This window comes from Rhinoderma darwinii, chromosome 1 (genome assembly GCF_050947455.1).
Source record: "Rhinoderma darwinii isolate aRhiDar2 chromosome 1, aRhiDar2.hap1, whole genome shotgun sequence".
NCBI classification, from domain to species: Eukaryota; Metazoa; Chordata; class Amphibia; order Anura; family Rhinodermatidae; genus Rhinoderma; species Rhinoderma darwinii.
In genome coordinates, this window is record NC_134687.1 from 574,485,780 (window position 1) to 574,508,603 (window position 22,824).

The following is a 22,824-nucleotide window of genomic DNA, read 5'->3' on the forward strand; positions in this document are numbered from 1 at the left end:
ACACCAGATCCCCGACCATAAACAAGGGGTTAGCAGAACGTCTTCTATCAGCCTGAGTTTTTTGTACGCTCTGGGACGCCTCTAGGTTCTTCTGAACCTGGGCCCAGACTGTGCACAGTTCCCGATAATCGACCTCTACCTCGGGATTGTTGGAACTACCAGGTGAAACGGAGGAGAACCGTGGATTAAACCCAAAATTACAGAAAAAGGGGGAGACCCCTGACGAGTTACTGACCCGGTTATTAAGGGAAAATTCGACGAGGGGAATGAATGAGACCCAATCATATTGACAGTCAGAGATAAAACACCTTAAATATTGTTCTAGAGATTGATTAGTCCTCTCAGTTTGGCCATTAGTTTCAGGATGGAAGGCAGAGGAGAAGGACAGGGTGGCTAACGTCTTGGCATTGGGTAGTTTCTTGAGGGGCACAAAGTGGCACATTTTACTGAAGCGGTCTACTACAACCCACACCACCGACTTGCCTTGAGATGGAGGCAAATCGGTGATAAAATCCATGGAGATATGGGTCCAAGGTCTCTGGGGAATGGGCAAAGAACGTAGTAAGCCCGATGGTCGGGACCTGGGAGTCTTAGACCGAGCACAAACCTCAGAAGCGGCGACGTAGGCCTTAACGTCTTTAGGCAACCCAGGCCACCAATAGTTTCTAGCAATGAGGTGTTTGGTACCCAGGACGCCTGGATGACCAGATAGTGCGGAGTCATGATTTTCCCTAAGTACCCTTAGCCGGAATTGCAGGGGAACAAACAGCTTGTCATCAGGAAGGTTCCCGGGAGCTGAACCTTGATCAGCCGCAATTTCAGAGACTAAATCAGAATCAATAGAAGAAATGATTATACCAGGAGGCAAAATACAAGCAGGATCTTACCTATAGGTAACCAAAAAGTTGAATATTGTAAAAAATAGCGCCCATCGAGCTTGTCTCGGGTTTAGCCTCCGGGCAGATTCTAGGAAAACCAGATTCTTGTGGTCGGTAAGGACCGTTACCTGGTGCCTAGCCCCCTCCAGGAAGTGGCGCCACTCTTCAAATGCCGATTTAATGGCTAAGAGTTCGCGGTTGCCAATATCATAGTTGCTCTCAGTGGGCGAAAACTTCCTGGAGAAGTAGGCACAGGGACGGAGATGGGTGAGGGACCTGGTACCCTGGGACAAGACATCCCCCACTCCCACCTCGGATGCGTCAACTTCCACGATAAATGGCTCCATTTGGTTGGGCTGAACCAGCACTGGGGCCGAGATAAAGCACTTCTTAAGGAACTCAAAAGCCTGGACAGCCTCAGGAGGCCAGTGGAGGAGATCAGCACCTTTGCGAGTGAGGTCCGTAAGAGGCTTAGCGATGACCGAGAAGTTAGCAATAAATCTCCTGTAATAATTAGCGAACCCCAAGAAACACTGTAACGCCTTCAGGGAGGCAGGTTGGACCCATTCCGCCACAGCCTGGACCTTGGCGGGGTCCATGCGGAATTCATGAGGAGTGAGGATTTGACCCAAAAATGGTATCTCCTGTACCCCAAACACACATTTTTCGGTTTTCGCAAACAGTTTGTTTTCCCGAAGGACCTGAAGCACCTTCCTGACATGCTCAATGTGGGAGGACAAGTCCTTGAAAAACACCAGTATGTCATCAAGGTACACTACAAGAAATACCCCCAGGTAACGCCGTGAGCAACAAGAGTGGTGAACGAGCCGAGTCAAACCAGGAGTGAACGAGGTACCAAACGCAGAGCAGGAGAGTAGTCAGTAAGCCAGGGTCAGTATGGAGCAGGATCAAATAGTCAGAAGCTGTAGCTGGGCCAGGAAACCACACGAGAAGAATCACAAGCAAAGGAGGAACAGGAAAGGCAGGTATAAATAGACAGAGGGCGGGAGCTAGCTCCGTCTGGCCAGGCTATGATAGGCTCTCCCGCTCCTAAGCCTGCCATCCTGAGTGGTGGAAGATGGAGTCAGTCTCAGAGACATAGACTCAGGTGCAGACTGATTTCCTATGGGCGTATACACAGAAGTTGTGAATGGCAGATCCTTTACAGTTGCCTCCTTGTTGCTCTCAGTTCTCAGATGTTTTCGACAAGAAAAAAACGGAGACGTTGCCACCACATCGAGCATATTATTGTCCTATTGACTTGGTTCCTGATTCGTCCCCTCCTCGCGGTAGAGTATACCCTCTCTCCTTACCTAAAACCCAGTCAATGTCTGCCTATATTAAGGAGAATCTAGAGAGGGGCTTCATACGTAAATCCTCATCCCCGGCCGGAGTCGGGTTTTTCTTTGTCAAGAAAAAAGACGGATTCCTCTGACCCTGCATTGACTACCGGGGTCTCAACCAGATCATGGTAAAGAACAGATGCCCATTGCCTTTAATCTCTGAACTGTTTGATCGCATACGGGGGGGCAAAAAATTTTCTAAACTAGACCTGCGGGGGGCCTACAATCTAATCCGGATTCATCAGGATGACGAGTGGAAGACTGCATTTAATACACGTGATGGCCACTAGGAATACCTGGTTATGCCCTTCGGCCTGTGTAACGACCCCGCGGATTTTCAGGAATTCGTCAATTACATTTTCCGTGATCTCCTCTATGTCTGTGTTGTGGTGTATCTCGATGACATTTTGATTTTTTTCCCCAGATCCAGTAACTCATCAGAGACATGTCCACCAGGTTTTGCTTCGATTAAGGGAGATTCACCTATATGCCAAGCTGGAGAAGTGCGTGTTGGAAAGAAAGCCTCTACCCTTCCTGGGCTATATCATCTCCGATCAGGGCCTCAAAATGGATCCTGAGAAGGTAAAGGCTGTCCTGGAATGGCCACGCCTTCAAGGCTTAAAGGAGTGGAGTCCCCAAGGAATATTATTGACTCTTCCTGCATCTTCTCTGTCAACCCTCAGCAAGTTAGAGACATTCCACTGGGAAGGACCTTTGTACGTCTGGCAGACAGAGGAAGAATCCTTCGCTGGGGACACAGTTCCAAGTTGGCAGGTCATGCGGTTGCCCGTAAGACCCGAGACCTAATTGCCCGTCAGTTCTGGTGGCCCAAGCTGCCCAAGGACATTATGGACTTTGTCTCTTCCTGTACGGTATGCGTAGCAAACAAAGTTGCCCACTCCAAACCAGCTGGTCTGCTCCAACCACTGCCTGTGCCTGATCCCCCCTGGCGACATATTGCAATGGACTTTGTCACAGATCTGCCTCTCTCTGCTGGATGCAGTGTGGATCGATTTTCCAATATGGCTCATTTTGTTCTACTGACTGGCCTGCCTTCTGCTTCCCGACTGGCCGATCTCTTTGTTCAACACATGTTCCGCCTACACGGCCTGCCTCTGCATATTGTCTCGGAATGAGGGGTACAGTTCACCTCAAAGTTCTGGAGAGCACTCTGTGGTCTCCTCGGTGTAAAGTTGGACTTCTCCTCGGCCTACCATCCCCAGTCCAATGGTCAATTCGAGAGGGTTAAACAGATTATGGAGAACTATCTGCGGCACTTTATCTCCAGACAGCATGATGACTGGGTGCAGCTGCTTCCTTGCGCTGAGTTCTCTTGTAATAACCATATTAGTGAGTCCAGCACCTCCGGTCCATTCTTCATTGTTTATGACCAACATCCACGAATACCTCTTCCTGTCTCCACTATGTCCCAGGTGCCTGTAGCTGACTCTACCTTCAGGGACTTTCTACAGATCTGGCAGCAGACCCGATCTTCTATTCTGCTGGCGGTCGACCGCATGAAGAAAAAGGCAGACACTAGAATACGTGAACTTCCCCAGTTTCTTCCAGGTACTAAGGTCTGGCTGTCTTCCAAAAATATCCGGCTGAGGGTGCCATCTTGCAAGTTTGCACCGTCCTCGTGAAGAAGTTTCTCTCCCGCTCTGGTCCCAAGAAGAGGGGGCTTAAGAGGGGGGATACTGTAACATCTATGGCCGCGGACCGTCGTCCTGACTTACCATATGATGGCTGCGGCCATGGACGTGTGAGTTCTCGGCGGCATCTCCCCCCTGAGAGACGCCGGCACTCACTTCCTGGTCCGGACACTGTCTTCCGCAGGGCGCGCGCGTTCACGGCCTTAAAGGGCCAGTACGCGCACATTTGCAGAATAGCTGCAATTAGCCTAGAATGCCTCTGGATTATAAAAGGGGCTCTGCCCTCTCGATCTTTGCCTGAGCGTTGTTGTGTTACCTTAAGTAGGTCCTTGCAAATGGTCTCCTAGTGTTTTCCAGTTCCCAGACCTGCAGTACCTGCGAGCACGGCAGGATCAACTTCTTGTGGCAGTAGGGTGCACAGCCCGCGCCGTGACAGGAATATCATCAACATTAAGCTCAGACAAGTGTTGGATCAGGGTAAATTCAGACTAAGTTCTTCAGAGGGCCCATCCATCAAGCTGTACAGAACATGTTTGTGTGCACTCACAGGTCAGGAGGGTAAAATAGCCAATTTGTGGAATAACCCAGAAAAGTAAATGCCCTTTTACACGGGACAAAGATCGGGTAAATGAGCATTCATATGAACGTTCATTCCCGATCATTGCCCTTTATAGGCAGGGCAACGACCAGCCGATGAACGAGCAAACAGTCGTTCATCGGCTGATCATATCTTTTATTCAGCAATAAATATTATCGTTGTCGGCAGCACATCTCCCTGTTTAAACAGGGAGATGTGTTGCCGACATGATGGAAATGCATTATGGAAATGCATGGGGATCAGCGATTGTAGTAGAATGATCGCTTGTCCCATACATAACCAATCATAGCTCCTTGTGAAAGGAGCAAATGAGCGCCGATCAACAAACAGTCTCGTTATTTGGCGCACGTTTTCACGGCCCATATTGGCAGGTGTAAAAGGACCTTAATACAACCCATTAGCAAATGATTTGTCCTTGGGGTTGTCTATATTCAACCTCATGGTCCCTGTTGGGGCAGGGTTTCATTATTGTGTCAGAACCTAGGCCCAACAGAGGACGCTTAGTCCAACCCTGGCTTGGAGATCTTCAAAGAATGGCATGGTGCTCATATAACCACCAGGGTCCTCTCATTCCAGTGATTGTAGAATCTACCTCATCAGCAATGATTAAAACGTTTGACAAATCTCTTAGGCAGGTTAAAAGTTTTACAAAACCAGAGTTAAACTTTAAAGAAGGGGTTCACATCCTTGTTTCGTCCCAGGGCCGTTCCACTAGATTGCCTTACTAGAAGAGGCTGCAGTAAAGTAGATCATTGAGTACTCAGTTATGAGCTTTATTTAGACTTTTCAACTCCTTAAAGCCGTTCTGGAGTTCTAATAGATGCTTGAGATCATGACAACATGGGATATTTCAATGGCACCCTTTAGGGTGCACAGAACTTATTGATTTACCTTCTCAAACTTTTTTTTGGGGGGGGGGGAATTGAAAAAAACAGCTATTGCGAAATAGTTAGTTTTTTTTATTTACGCCGCTCACCATGAAGCATAAATAATGTGTTATCTTTATTCTATAGGTAGGTATGATTACGGCAATACCAAAAATGTACGTTTTTATATTTTGCTACTTTTGCACAACAAGAACACTTATTTTTTCACCGAATTCCAAGAGCTATAACTTTTCTAATTTTCCATCAATGTAGCCATATGTGGGCTTTCTTTTTGCGGACTGAGATGTAGTTTTCATTTTTTACCGTTTTCGGGCACATGGGATTAATTGATTACTTTTATTTTATTTTGTGGAGGTAGATGGGAATGAAAAAAAAACAAAAAGAATTTTCACCCTTGTTGTTTTGTACAGCGTTCATTATACAGTTTAACCCCTTAAGGACACGTCCAATTTTGGCCTTGAGGACAAAACAATTTTTTTATATTTCCCTCTTTGCATCCCGACGCTCATAACTCTTTTATTTTTTGTACGACTTAGTTGTATGAGACTTTGTTTTTTGCGGGACGAGTTGGACTTTATGTAGGTACCATTTTTTGTACAAATAAATTATCGCTTAATTTCTATCCATTTTTATTTTGGCGAAAATGCAGAAAAAAAGCAGTTCCGCTGCAGTTTTTATAAAACAATTTTTATTGAATTTTTCCAACAATAATAAACAGAAACAGATGCCTGACATTGCATTGGACATTACATGTGAGTTATTCAACTGATCGTCAATACAAAATTGTACAGAACTGGCAGACGAATTTGACATAGATCATGCATAGCTAACATTGTTATCAACCTTTAACCCCTTGAAACTCCCCCCTCCCCCATGACATCCTATATATGCAAGTTTCTAATATTAAATTGTAGAATGGTCATATAACCGAACCGTGTCTGAACAGGAAGGTGGGTCCCTATCACTCCCTAGCGCCTAACTGAATCACCTTTTCAGCACTCCTAAAGTTCCTGCACATCTCTCGTCAGGTACCATGAGGTATAATAGAACAGTGTCATCAGATCCTTTATTTCGTCGGTCTGGAAATGTTTACATATAAAAACGTTCCATTTCTTAAAAAATTTTGATGAACCAGATTCCGCTGTTCGTTCAATATCTAGCCGATCCATATATATATATTTTTTCAACTGAGAAATAACCTCTAGGCCTGACGGTAGCTGTGGTTTAAGCCAGAGGGCAAGCAAGGACCTCTTGGCTACCAGAAGAAAGGCATGAAGTGCGTGAGGAATATGCTGAGTATCAGGAAAGGCATGAAATAAAAGAGGTAATGGCTCCACCGCGACCGCCTCCCCCCATGTATCCCTGATTATCCCAGAAATCTCGTTCCAATATGTAAATAATTTGGGGCAAGTCCACAAACCATGAAATAAATTTGTTTTGGGTGCATGGCATCGTGGGCACGCTACTTGTCTATCCGGACAGTTAGGGTGTGGGGGAATATCAAAACCGTATATGGCCCTGTGGATGAACTTGAAATGCGTCTCCCTCCATCTTTCACAGACAACTGCTTTACGCACCTTTGCCCACCCTCCCAATATCTGCTGGGTAAGATCTTGCTGGACAAGCTCTCTACTCCACATTTTAAACATTGTGGCAGTGGTAGCTTTAGCGAGTGATTCTCTCAGTGTACTATACAAAAAAGATAAAGAGGATTTAGATGAGGGGGACACTATCAAGTCATCCAAGAAGTTCTTAGGGCATTCTGGGGCTATATTATGCAGTTTTGACCTTAAAAAGGACATTATTTGGCAATAAGCTAGGTGATGCCTTGTGGAAAGGTTGTTTACAACTTGCAACTCTTGAAATGTCATATATCTATTTTCAGTAGAGTGCAAGAGATGATTAAGCTTGAAGATCCCCAACAATTTCATTTCCCGGAAATGCGGGTTCTCCCTCCCCTGTGGAAACTCCGGGTGTCCCCATAAATGCATATGCTTAGAAACGTGTTGAGGGAGGCCAAAAAGTGCTCTAATAGATTTCCAAGCCATAATGGTATCCCTAAATAATATACGATGTTTGATTTCTTGTGGTATGTTCCCAATAGAGACATGTATTAGCGATGACAAATGTAGTGGAGCCACCACCCCCTCCTCAAGTGCGTAATTAGAATAAAAGTTTGATCCTTGTAGCCAGTCAAGGCCATGACGAGCCAAACATGCCAAGTTATAGCTACGAAGATCCGGGATATTGACACCCCCCCTTCTTTGCGTGTCATAAGTTTCTTTAAGGCTATTCTCGGGCGTTTCTTATTCCATATGTAGACGGAGAACATGGAATTTAATGTCTTGATATCAGTGTGTTTTAATAGAAGAGGAATTGTCTGTAGGGGATAAAGCAATCTCGGGAAGCTTACCATTTTCAAAAGATGGCATCTCCCCATGAAGGAGAGAGGCAGATGCTGCCATCGTTGAAGGTCTTGTTTAATTTTATTTATAACCGCCGGGTAATTGAGGTTATATATTGTGTCCGGTGTGCGACCTATGTTTATCCCTAGGTATTTAATGGAGGACCTAGCTATAGTAACCGGTATACTCAAAGAAGGTTTAAAGTGTGCTGCGCCGTTACTGGTCAAGTGTAGTAATTCACATTTTGCGACATTTACTTTAAAGCCGGAGTGGCTCTCAAATTTTTTAATAAGTTCAAAGACGTGGGGAAGATCGTGATGCGGGTCTGATAGGAATATCAAGACATCATCTGCAAAGTATGTTGCCTTAATTGTTTCCGTGCCCACCCTGATGCCCCTTACACTTTCGTCAGCCTCCATTGTGCGAATAAAGGGTTCCAATGCGAGATTAAAAAGGAGGGGGGAGAGAGGGCAGCCTTGACGTGTCCCTCTATATAATGGGATGGTGGAAGAAAGAAATCCTGGAGTGTATACTTTTGCGGAAGGGGCCGAGTATAAGGCTCCAATAAAGTATCGAAAGGGTCCTGAAATACCCATAGAGTCCATTGTACCTCCCAACCAATCCCAATCAACCATATCGAACGCTTTTTCGGCGTCTATAGTAAGGATAGCTTGGTTTGGGTGAGCAGACGGATTAACTTTAACATCATCTAGTACAGTTAGTATTTTCCTGATATTGGATACCGCGGAGCGGCCTTTTACAAAGCCGACTTGGCTTGGTGAAATTATTCTAGGTAATATAGTGGCTAATCTATCCGCCATAAGTTTAGATATTAGTTTTAAGTCCGAGTTGATTAAGGAAATCGGACGGTATGAGGAAGCTAATTCTGGGTCCTTTCCTGGCTTTGGGAGGACCTTTATGTATGCGACATTGGAGGCTGCCGGAATGTTTTGTCCTGACAAATATCCATTATATAATTGAAGTAAACACGGGGTGATTTGATCCCTCAGGACCTTGAAGTATTCACTGGCGTATCCGTCGGGGCCTGGGGCTTTCTGCATTTTCAGTGAATTTATACAAGATTTTAACTCTACTTCTGTAATTGGGGAATTCAGGAATGTCCGTTCCTCCTCTGTAAGTTTGGGAAGATGTGGGGAGTCTAAGACCGTAGGGAGCGAGGTAGGAGTATATGTTCGCTTTGTATACAGATCCTCATAAAATTGCTTTAAGATGGAATTAACTTGTTTAGGGTGTGACTGCAAAGTTCCCAATTTATCCTTCAATGTGGTAATATGGAATTGTGGTCCCAAAGGTTTGGACAGACGTGCCAACAACCTCCCCGCTTTGTTTCCGTATCGAAACAGCTTCGCTTCAAAAGCGGACCGTTTCATCTTTTCCCCTTTATCCAACCACAATTCATATTCCCCCTTTGCTTTCTGCCATTCTTCTTTGTTTGAGGGCGTTGGCATTGCTTGGAAACGTGTGTAAGTCTACCTTAAAGCCAGGCCATACTCCTCAATTTTCAATTTAGTCTGGTTTTTAAGTTTTGAAACATACGCTATTAGTTGCCCTCTCATGACTGCTTTGGAGGTGTCCCAGAATAGCTGGGGATCCTGTGAGTCAGTTCCATTGGTATCCTCAAAATCCACCCACCAACCTTTAAGTAAAGATTGGAACGATTCATCAGATGTCAAGTTACTGGGGAAGCGCCACAGGATGTCCGAGCCCTTCGGAAAGCAGTCATGTATTTCTAGCAATACCGGAGAATGATCTGATATAACCATGGGTTCGATGACACTCTGGTGAACCCGCTGAAGGATCCGCTGCAGTTTTAATATTTTTTTTTTACACCATACACCGATCATCATAAATAATGTCATACATTTGTTGTACAGGTTGTTACAGTCGTGGCGATACCAAATATGTCTATATTATTTCATGTTTTGGGACTTATATTTTAAAAAGTTTACTTATTATAAAAAAATGTGTGCTTCTGTGAATTTTTTTACTTTTTATTTATTTATTTATCATAAAAAAAAATTACATTCATTTAACTTTGTTTTTTTTGACCCTGTAAATGGATTTATCATTTTGATTTTGATTTTTGAACTGTAATGTACTGGCATAGATCTATATTCTAGTACATTAGCCTGTGTACTGATTGTACACAGGCAGTTGTTAGGACATACCTCAGTATGCCCTAACAACAGGAAATATGGTCAGACAGCCCTGGGGTCCTTCAATGGACACTGGGCTGTCTGGCCATACAAGTTATGGGCTTTGATCGTGTCACAGTTATTTTCTGTGACGTGATCAAAGGGTAGTCCCCTCTCCTTGAACGCCGCAATCAGCTTTTATCACGGCATTCAAAGGGTTAACGGCGGAGAGAAGATGTTACTCTTCTCTCCGCTGTCAGAGCGGTGCCGTGGCTGTGTATTACGAGCCGTGGCTCATCCTAATGTGCCAAGTACCCGCTGTTCAGGACGAGCATTCTTGTCCTGTGTCGGCAACCAGTTAAATAATGTGGTATAGAGGCTCTGTCACCAGATTCTCAAATCCCTATCTCCTATTGCATGTGATCGACGCTGCAATGTAGATAACAGTAACGTTTTGTTTTTTTTAAAAACGTTCATTTTTGGCCAAGTTATGAGCTATTTTATATATATATATATATATATATATATATATATATATATATATATATATATATATATATGCAAATGAGGTTTGAAATGGACAACTGGGCGTTTTTTTTTTTCGTTATGTCCAACTGGGCGTGTATTGTGTTTTTAACTGGGCGTGTTTACATGTATGACGCTGACCAATCAGTGACCAGTCAGCATCATACACTCCTCTATATTCATTTACACAGCAGCGATGTGCAGCCACATAAACAGAGATTAACGTTAATCAAGTGTCCTGATAATGAATACACATGATCATCCAGCCTGGATGTCATGTGTATTCAGAATCCTGACACTTCTGAATCTTTTCTTTGAGATTTCTAGCAAGGGAAACGAAATCTCGCGAGATTACGGAGGTAAAGTGAAGTAAAACGAGTGAAGAAAAAGTTAGAAAAAAAAAAAAAGGAAAACACAAACACACACATAAATAAAATAAATTTTAATAAAACACTAAATGCTAATTAATATATAAAAAAAAAAATTTGCGACACCCTTCCTTTAAATTACTGCAATTTTTTTTTCTTTAGTTGTTGAGAACATCTAGTAATCCATAAAAGAGTTTAGCAATTCACTATTCCCAAAATGTTTTCTTGTAGTACATGGATTCTATTCTAGAAGATCATTATGTAGTCAACATAAAAAGTATGTTTTCACCATATGAACTGTTTTCATATAGACAGGTGTTCGAATCCATATTTCCGCAACAGCTTGAGCGAAAACTCATTGTTATGCTTTGTTGTCAGTAATCTCTACAAAAAATATAAAATAGTTTGGGTATAGTTATATATATATATCTATAAAAATATTCATTCAGGACTAAAGAAGATCATATTATTATCCAGTGATATTAGTAACAGAGGTGGAATTGGGACGACCTCTACTTAATTTTTATGAGAGAAAGTGGTTTTCAGCAAAAGAAAATTAAGTAGTTGTTACTGCCCATGAACAACTGGTCAAAATTTGGAATGGCTGCACTGGTAAATTATACAAATATGGGAGCAATGAACGTTAAATGGAGTAACCTATTAGCATGTAGAAATATTCATAAGTTACACGTGGTTATAACATCTCCAATCTCAAGCTTATGTTTAGCCAGAAGTTGTAAAGCAGAAATAACCTGTAAATTTAGTAGACGCTGTTTTAGGCCCCATGCACATGGCAAAACCGTAGGCACTCCATGTGCTGCTATATGATATATCTGTATGGCCAGGGATGTAACTAGGAAAGACTGGGTGCCATAGCACACTTTTGACTCGGCCCCCTCCCCCACAGTCCCTTGTAGATAGTGGCGCACATATCCTCTTGTAGATAGTGCCACACACCCTCTTCTAGATAATGAAACACAACCTCCCCTTGTAGTTAGTGCCACACACCCTCTTCTAGATAATGAAACTCAACCCCCCTTGTAGTTAGTGCCACCCCCTTGTAGATAATGCCAAACAGCCCCCCTTGTAGATAGTGTCACAACCCTCTTGTAGATAGAGCCACACACAGCCACCTGTAGGCAGTGCCACACACAGCCGGCTGTAGATAGTGTCACACACAGCTTCTTGTAGATAGTGCCACACATCCCCCTTGTAGGTATTGCCCCATCCCCCATGTAGATAGTGCCACACGCACCCCCCTTGTACATAGTGCACCACAGACCCCCCCCCTTGTAGATCGTACCACCCTCCCTCCCCCGTTGATAGTGCCACACACACTCATCCTTGTAGCTAGTGCCACACAGTCCCCCAAACAAATGTAAAAAAAAACTTGTACTTACCTAGCCCCGTTCTTGCCAGGAACGGAGCGCCACATCCTCCTCAGTCATGTTAGGCATGCCGCCTATGAGATGCCAAAACAGGAACCTTGGCTGGTATGATCCAGTGACGTCATTGCTCCGGCCTGCGCAGGGATCCTGTCCCAGCGACTTATTAGCTGCAGGCCTAACGTGGCCTGCGGCTTAGTGAATGGCGGAGCAGGGAGCTATCGTCCTGCTCTGCCATAGTATTAAATTGTATCTGCGTCCTGAGGACACAGATACAATTGAATGTGGCAGTCGCCCGGGACACCGATTGCCCGGTATAACCGCGGACGAAGGGGCCCGTGCCACCCGGCCTGGCACATAAATGTTATGTGTTCGGCAGGGCGGCACATGCCACTTTATGCCGTGGGCCCCATAGAAGTCACTATGGCTGCTATAGTGGTAATTCCGCTATCGTGTAAGGACCGTATAGGGGAGAATATCTCTGTAATACATAATCCAATTGAACATGGCACTATTTTTTTCTCTCTCTAATTCTTTATGGATCCAAGAGAGAAAACCTCCGTATGAAATCTGAGGCATACAGAGGTAGAGAAGGGGTACCTAAATGTCTATGGGTGCCATATTATAGCTCTATACAACTCGGAACTTGTACAGAGCCATATCATTGCCATGTCCATTTTAAGCATTTACATTGTGGTAGTAACAGCTGGTCATGGATGATGCAACTACTGAATGTGAGGTCCAGTAGTTGCATCATCCATGATCAGTGTTGCTCCACATGTCATGTGAAAAAGGTACACTATTCCAAATAATATATTATGACATTTTAGTTTAAAGGGGTTTTCCCACCAATAGATGTGATTGTCATTAATACATGCCATTATTTACTGAGCGGTGGAGGTCAGACTGCCAGGACCTCCACCAATCCTCAGAACTAGTTAGCCACATTGTTAGTTGGGTGCAGCTGGTCCTCCACATATTTTCCCTGCACAGTGATGCTCCAGGCCACAGCTGTGCAGGGAACTAAAAAACAGCCCTATTCACTTGAATGGGGCTATGCTACCGTTTCCTGCACGGAGGGTGGCTAGGTGCACCGCTCTGCAGGAGAAATATCAAAAGGACCTCTGTCCCTTTGTTTTTGAGATTAAGAGGTGATTCCAGGGGTCGGACTTCCACTGATCATAATGTTAGCAATAGCGATTTGCCATAACATTACAAATTGGGAATATCCCAATAACAATGATAATTATGTAGTATCACTGATATATTGAGTTATATAACCAGCATTTAATAGCAACATGATAGATATTAGTTTTGTTGTTTTTGCTACTAAAGAAAATAAACCAGTTCTAATCACATTTTCCAGTGTTCATCATTTACAAATAGATTATCTGGTAATGGTTCTTTAACCTTTGCCTTCTGACACCCCCTACAGTCACACCGTCTCCTTTCCCCCCTACTGGAGTAATACACTAATCTATACACTCTAGTGCTTGCTAATTGCCAAGCATTTTTTTCTTTCTTGCAATGTAAACACAGTGAGGTTAAATGTTATGTTTTTTACAAGCATATCCTGCTGTCAATATCAATTAGCGTTAAATACAATACATTCATTCCTGAAACCCAGCGTGAGGAATACACTTCACAAGGTTTTGTTAAGTCCTCAAAATAAGCCTTCACATTTGCAATTAACTTGAGGAAAGGCCTCGCTCTTTCCAGCATTGATTTTCTAGCCTAATAACACAACTGCCTGAAAATAGCGTTAAATCAACAAGAAAGAGTGGACTGTTCTTTACTAAACTTGATTATCACCGCAGGAACTATTACTGTGGCCCAGAACCCCACAAATGTAACTTCACGTGTGCAGAGCTAAAATGACATTATTTTTGCGTGAAATGTAACAGTAAAAAGTCTATCAATAAGAATAGCTGGACTAATGAAAATCCCCAGATGAAACTGTTTAAATGGTATATGCACATTTATTTAATATGATGAGTTGTGTGAGGAGGTTGCCTTAAAAACGTATTTCTGTTTCAATTTTTATTCATAGCTCAAGGGGCAAGGAGTTCAGACCGCACAGCGTCCTAATAGTATACCGCCTGCAGGAATGCATTCTCGTAGAGATACGTTTTTCTGCTAAAAGAAGTGATTGTGACTGTATCTGCTGAAAGTTCAACAATTGTTTTCTCACTTTCATTTGTCTCGTATGATAATCTGTTGGAAATGTATTTATTTTCCCAAAATTTTTTCCAAAATTTTCACATATACGATTAAGGAAACTTAACTTGTGGAACTTTACTGGAATCCTATATAACTGGCTGACATTCTTGGCTTCAAGTTCAGAGAGCGAGGCCAGCGGCCTATCAACCCCCTGCAATCATTATTTAAATCACTTTTACAGCCCCCTCTGTAGATAACGCCATACAGACCCCCTGTAGATAACGCCATACAGCCCCCCCTGTAGATAACGCCATACAGCCCCCTCTGTGGATAACACCATACAGCCCCCTCTGTAGATAACGCCATACAGCCCCCTCTGTAGATAACTCCATACAGCCCACCTGTAGGTAACGCCATACAGCCCCCTGTAGATAGCGCTATACAGCCCCCCCTGTAGGTAACGCTATACAGCCACCCCTGTAGAAAACGCCATACAGCCCCCTCTGTAGATAACGCCATACAGCCCCCTCTGTAGATAACGCCATAGAGCACTCTCTGTAGATAACTCCATACAGCCCACCTGTAGGTAACACCATACAGCCCCCTGTAGATAGCGCTATACAGCCCCCCCTGTAGGTAACGCTATACAGCCACCCCTGTAGAAAACGCCATACAGCCCCCCCTGTAGGTAACGCTATACAGCCCCCCTGTAGGTAACGCTATACAGCCCCCCTGTAGGGAACACCATACAGCCCCTCCTGTAGGTAACGCCATACAGCCCCCTGTAGGTAACGCTATACAGCCCCCCCTGTAGATAGTGCCATACAGCCCCCCTGTAGGTAACGCTATACAGCCCCCCTTTAGGTAACGCCATACAGCCCCAACCCCCCCAAAAAATCTGACCTATAGTGTGTCCTACAAAAGACATGTATCCCCTATCCGCAGGATAGGGGATACATGTGTGATTGCTGGCAGCGATAGGGAGAACAGGGGACCGAAAGTCCCCCGAAGTTCTCCATGACTAACCTCTGGCTTCCGGAGTCTGCGCAGCTCAAGAAAAACGCATGCGCATGCGCACAAGCGCGACCTGTGCTCCATTCATTTCTACGGAGCTGCCGACACAGACCCCGAAAGTCTGAGGTTTGTGATGGAGAACTTCAGGGGACTTTCAGTCCCCCGTTCTCCCTATCGCTGCCAGCGATCACACATGTATCCCCTATCCTGTGGATAGGGGATACATGTCTTATGTAGGAACAACCAGTGGCGTCGCGCTGTAGCAGCCATAGCGGCAGCTAGCGGAGCCTCCGGCCATGGTGGGGGCCCATGCCGTCGGGCGACATGGGCCCCATCATGCCGCGGGCCCCGTAGCAGCCGCTACGGCTGCTATAGCTGTAGTTACGCCACTGTGCTAGTTATGTGACTGTACTTTTTTGATATTTTGACCTGTGATTTCTGACCTTTATGTTCCTGACCATTATCCTGCCTAGTCCTTTCATACTGTGCTTGCCTGACATTTACTCATCGTCTACCTGGTAGCCCTATTTGATCCTGGTCTTTCATTCTGTACCACGCTGTCTCACCCTTGCCAACCTTCCAAATATCCGACTATGATTCCAACCTCTGATCTTGACTTGACCTTGATTGCTAGAGTACGTTTCTGTCTAATTGCAACCAGTGGCTACGTTGAGTACTACTATGCCCCCGTTTCTGCTAATTTATCCTGAAAGGGAATCCACGAAGAAACACCTTGGACCAGAGTCCTCGAGGCAGCAGTTTACCAAGATTCGAAGTAGAGATAAAAGGGATCCTATAGTTGTATTTTTTAATACCATTATGCTCTTTCTCTAGGAATTTCTGGAACCCACAGCATTACACCTGACAGATTTTTACTCGGATATAGCATGAAAGCTTTTCTGTTTGATTGGTAGGGGTCCAACCCTCTGCCCCTCTATGATCGGCAGAAAGAAGGGGTCGCAGCCGTTTGATTGCAGTACACAGCGTCACTGGCCCTCATGCAACTTTGTCTAGTACTGCAGATCAGCCAGATGTTCACTTGAATGGGGAAAAGCTGCAAGACACAGCCGTAAAGTGGAGAGTAGCGCTGTGTTGGGTACTGCCGTAAAGGGTTTGCAGTGCTCTAAGGTTTGCTTATGTTGTTTAATCAAAGCTGTAGTAGAGGTACGGACTAAGATGTATTTCTATAAGTTCTTCATTCAAAACCAGTTCTTCCTTGCTCTGCACTTTATCATGGTCTGTCTATTTCAGCTCAGTAGTGACTAGTGAACTAAACCTCATAGTTGAAACATCTGTGTTTCGCATAGCTGGTGGAGACTGAAGAATCTCTCAAGAAGCTATTCTGATCACTTATTCATATTCAATACAGTTACAGTGTTCTCTTGATTCACACGGTAATCCTAAAATTATATAATATCTATCTATACAAATTTGCTGAGTACAAATCATTAAATGTTCTTTGCTTCCAAACGAAAACATGATCAACATGACTAGGTAATAATGTCTGACCTTTAACTAATCCATGCTAAATATCCAAGAAAATTGCAACATTGCTGGGGGACGGCAATCATCCTGTGCCCAGTGTTTGTAAGATACCAGTTAATTATTCTTCGTAGCTCACCTTTGGTAGGTCTTGTCATTTAGTAATTATACCCTTAGTGCATGTGTAAAAGGGAAGAAGATATATAGGTATAATTAAGGATAACGGCAGAACGAGGGGTCGGTCTATAGGATGTGAGTGCATTGGGGAGGAGTAAGGCCAGAAGTCAGGTCTTTTGAGGAAATGGATACCATGAGTCACATTCTACATCTGTGTCTAAAATAGCAAGAATATTTCCAAACTGGAATTCATAATGCTAGGTACATTCTCTCTTCTTCCACATCAATGTTGGTGTGAATAATTTAGTTACAAATAAGTGCCTTTAACTAAAGATATCACCATGGTTTCTAAGACAAAGAAGAATGCACGAGGAGGAGAACTTGGCAATGCTATGTTAAAATATTATCTGTCTCTGTCAAAACTATGCAAATATTTAGATAGATGGACACATTTTACAATGGCTAGCATGATTTACTTGGAATATTAGTCCAAGGAGAGAGTTTTAGGCCTCATGCACACGAACGTGCTTTTGCGGCCGCAATTACACCGAAAATGCACGGGAGAATTGCGGCCACATTCATTGCTATGGGGCCAAGCACACGACCGTGGTTTCCATGGTCCGTGCATGGCCCAGGAGCCCGGACCGCAGAAAGAAGGGACATGTCTTATTACGGCCGTGTTCTACGGTCAAGTCTCAGAGCAAATAATGGCTGCGGCCTTGTGCACGGCTCGTGATTTGTGAGCGGCTTGCGGGTGACACTCCCCCCTGGCCGATCCGAAAATCACGGCCGTGCACATGGCTACAGTCGTGTGCATGAGGCCTTAGTGTAATGGAGAACACATAGAGGGTAGTTCTCTTCTTGAGATACAGTGAAGGAAATAAGTATTTGATCCCTTGCTGATTTTGTAAGTTTGCCCACTGTCAAAGACATGAACAGTGTAGAATTTTTAGGCTAGGTTAATTTTACCAGTGAGAGATAGATTATATAAAAAAAACAAACTGAAAATCACATTGTCAAAATTATATATATTTATTTGCATTGTGCACAGAGAAATAAGTATTTGATCCCTTTGGAAAACAAGACTTAATACTTGGTGGCAAAACCCTTGTTGGCAAGCACAGCAATCAGACGTTTTTTATAGTTGATGATGAGGTTTGCACACATGTTAGATGGAATTTTTGCCCACTCCTCTTTGCAGATCATCTGTAAATCATTAAGATTTCGAGGCTGTCGCTTGGCAACTCGGATCTTCAGCTCCCTCCATAAGTTTTCGAAGGGATTAAGGTTTGGAGACTGGCTAGGCCACTCCATGACCTTAATGTGCTTCTTTTTGAGCCACTCCCTTGTTGCCTTGGCTGTATGTTTCGGGTCATTGTCGTGCTGGAAGACCCAGCCACGAGACATTTTTAATGTCCTGGTGGAGGGAAGGAGGTTGTCACTCAGGATTTGACAGTACATGGCTCCATCCATTCTCCCATTGATGCGGTGAAGTAGTCCTGTGCCCTTAGCAGAGAAACACCCCCAAAACATAATGTTTCCACCTCCATGCTTGACAGTGGGGACGGTGTTCTTTGGGTCATAGGTAGCATTTCTCTTCCTCCAAACACGGCGAGTTGAGTTAATGCCAAAGAGCTCAATTTTAGTCTCTTCTGACCACAGCACCTTCTCCCAATCACTCTCAGAATCATCCAGATGTTCATTTGCAAACTTCAGACGGGCCTGTACATGTGCTTTCTTGAGCAGGGGGACCTTGCGGGTACTGCAGGATTTTAATCCATTACGGCGTAATGTGTTACGAATGGTTTTCTTGGTGACTGTGGTCCCAGCTGCCTTGAGATCATTAACAAGTTCCCCCCCGTGTAGTTTTCGGCTGAGCTCTCACCTTCTTCAGGATCAAGGATACCCCACGAGTGAGATTTTGCATGGAGCCCCAGATCGATGTCGATTGACAGTCATTTTGTATGTCTTCCATTTTCTTACTATTGCACCAACAGTTGTCTCCTTCTCACCCAGCGTCTTACTTATGGTTTTGTAGCCCATTCCAGTCTTGTGCAGGTCTATGATCTTGTCCCTGACATCCTTAGAAAGCTCTTTGGTCTTGCCCATGTTGTAGAGGTTAGAGTCAGACTGATTAATTGAGTCTGTGGACAGGAGTCTTTTATACAGGTGACCATGTAAGACAGTTGTCTTTAATGCAGGCACCAAGTTGATTTGGAGCGTGTAACTGGTCTGGAGGAGGCTGAACTCTTAATGGTTGGTAGGGGATCAAATACTTATTTCTCTGTGCACAATGCAAATAAATATATATAATTTTGACTATGTGATCTTCCGTTTTTTTTAAAATATAATCTATCTCTCACTGGTAAAATTAACCTAGCCTAAAAATTCTAGACTGTTCATGTCTTTGACAGTAGGCAAACTTACAAAATCAGCAAGGGATAAAATACTTATTTCCTTCACTGTATATGTTGTTTTCATATAATTGTCTCAAAGGAATGAAAGTATCTGATATCCATTAACCCGTTAGTGACCGCCAATACGCCTTTTAACGGCGGCCACTAACGGGCTTTATTCTGATGCATGTGCCTTTTTACGGCACTGCATCAGGATGAGTAAACAGAGCAGGGAGCCGTCAAATCTATATAAGTATCGATCTCACATGTTTAACCCTTCAGATGCAGTGCGCAATAGCGTGCACCGCATCTGAGTGGTTTTGGAGAGAGGGAGGGAGCTCCCTCTCTCTCCCACCGACACCCGGCGATACGATCGCCGAGTGTCTGTGTCTCCAATGGCAGCCGGGGGCCTAATAAAGGCCCCCAGGTCTGCCTGGAGCGAATGCCTGCCTCTGGCATGACCTAGCAGATGCCTGTCCGTTTTAAACGGACAGGCAGTAATACACTGCAATACAAAAGTATTGCAGTGTATTATAATAGCGATCGGAGAATCGCATAGTGAAGTCCCCTAGTGGGACTAGTAAAAAAGTAGAAAAAAAGTTTAATAAAGTTAACCCCTTCAAGCCCCAGCCTGTTTTGGACTTCAGGACCCAGCCAATTTTTTCAAATCTGACATGTGTTACTTTATGTGGTAATAACGTTGGAATGCTTTTACCTATCCAAGCGATTCTGAGATTATTTTCTCGTGACATGTTGTACTTTATGTTAGTGAAAAAATTTTGTCGATAATTTTGGTATTTATTTCTGAAAAACACCACAATTTAGAAAAAAATTGCAAAAATTAGCATTTTTCTAAATTGTAATGTATCTGCTTGTAAAACAGATAGTAATACCACACAAAATAGTTACTAGTTAACATTTCCCATATGTCTACTTTATGTTTGCATCTTTTTTTGAACATCCTTTTATTTTTCTAGGACGTTACAAGGCTTAGAACTTTACCAGCAATTTCTCATATTTTCAAGAAAATTTCAAAAGGCTATTTTTTCAAGGACCAGTTCAGTTCTGAGGTGGCTTTGAGGGCCTTATATATTATAAAATCGCCAGATGTCACCCTATTTTGAAAACTGCACCCCTCAAGGTATTCGAATCAGCATTCACAAAGTGTTTTAACCCTTTAGGCGTTTCACAGGAATTAAAGCAAAGTAGAGGTGAAATTTACAAATTAAATTTTTTTTGCCGAAATTCATTTCTAATACATTTTTTTTTGTAACACAGAAGGTTTTACCAGAGAAATGCAACTCAATATTTTATTGCCCAGATTCTGCAGTTTTTAGAAATATCCAACATGTGGCCCTAGTGTGATAATGGACTGAAGCACCAGCCTCAGAAGCAAAGGAGCACCTAGTGGATTTTGGGCCTCCTTTTTTTTAGAATATATTTTAGGCACCATGTCAGGTTTTAAGAGGTCTTGTGGTGCCAAAACAGTGGAAACACCCCAAAAGTTACCCCATTTTGGAAACTACACCCCTCAAGGAATTTATCTAGGTGTATAGTTAGCATTTTGACCGCACAGGTTTTTCGCTAAATTTATCAGAATTAGTCTGTAAAAATGAAAATCTACTTTTTTCTGAAAAAACATAGACATTTTTAATATTTACAAGAAATAATATAGAAAATGCACCCCAACATATGTAAACCAATGTCTCCCGATCACGGCAATATCCCATATGTGGTAATAAACTGCTGATTGGACCCACAGCAGGGCTCAGAAGGGAAGGAGCGCCATTTGGATTTTGGAGCACGGATTTTGCTGGATTGGTTTTCGGTGCCATGTCGCGTTTGCAACGCCCTGGAGAGACCAAAACAGGGGAAACCCCCCAAAAGTGACCCCATTTTGGAAACTACACCTCTCAAGGAATTTATCTAGGTTTATAGTTAGCATTTTGACCACACAGGTTTTTTGCAGAATTTAGTGGAATTAGGCAGTGAAAATGAAAATCAACTTTTTTTCGGAAAAAGCATAGAAATGTTAAATTTTTACAAGGAATAAAGGAAAAAAGAACCACAACATTTGTAAAGCATTTTCTCCTGATTACGGCAAAACCCCATATTTGGTAATAAACTGCTGATTGGACCCACGGCAGCGCTCAGAAGGGAAGTAGCGCCATTTGGATTTTGGAGCACGGATTTTGATGGATTGTTTTTCGGTGCCATGCCGCCTTTGCAACGCCCTGGAGGGACCAAAACAGTGGAAGCCCCCCAAGTTTCCCCATTTTGGAAACACCCCTCAAGGAATTTTTCTAGGGGTATAGTGAGAATTTAGACTCCACGGGTCTTTTGCAGAATTTATTAGAATTAGGCGGAGAGAATTAATATCACAATTTTTGTCGACTAAAATGTTGAATTTTCTCATTTTCACAAGGGATAAAGGAGAAATAAACAACCAATTTTTATAAAGCAATTTCTCCCGGGTACGGAAATACCCCACATGTGGTCATACATTTTTTTTATTAAAAATGAATTAACCCTTTCAGGACTGATCCATTTTTTGCTTTCTTATTTTCGTTTTTCACTCCCCGCCTTCCAAGAGCCATAACTTTTTTTCTTTTTCATCAATAGAGTGTTGTGAGGGCTTATTTCTTGCGGGAGGAATTGTAGTTTCTATTGGTACCATTTAAAGTGCCATAAAAAGTACTGGGAAACTGAAAAAAAAATAGGAAAATATAGGAATATAGGAAGAAAATCTGATTCCATTTTTGGGTGTTTTAGTTTTTACAGCTTTCGCCGTGCGGTAAAAACGAAAACTACAGCGATTTTGGTGGTTTAAATTATTTAAGTTTTTTACGGTGTTCACCGTGCGAGTTAAATAATGGTATATTGTAATAGTTCAGTCTTTTACGGACGTAGCGATATCAATTCTGTTTATTTTTTTACATTACTTTTGAATAAAAATGGGAAAAGGTTTTTTTTTTTAACTAAACTTTTTTCTTTCTCACTACTAATAACTTTAATTCTTCTACACATTTTTTTAGTCCCCTTAGGGGACTTGTACCAGCGATCATTGGATCCGTGGGTACAATATGCTGCAATACTAATGTATTGCAGTATATTGTTATTTTTACAGACTCCTGTAACAGCGAGATCGCTGTTCCTGTCCGTTAGTCCCGGGTGTCAGCTGTAATACACAGCCGACACCCGCAGCGTATGGAGCGGGCTCAGCACGTGAGCCCGCTCCATACATCAACCCCCGCACCATGACGTGCTATTAAGTCATAGTGCTCAAAGGGGTTAATGCACAGCGGATGGTGTGAATATTGCAATTTTCCACTGATATGCCATTTTAGTGCATAATATGTCGTGCCCAGTTTGTGCCACTGAAGACAAATACCTCATAAAGCTTTAAGCGGGTTCTCCCGGGTATGGCGATGCCATATATGTGGACGCAAACAGCTGTT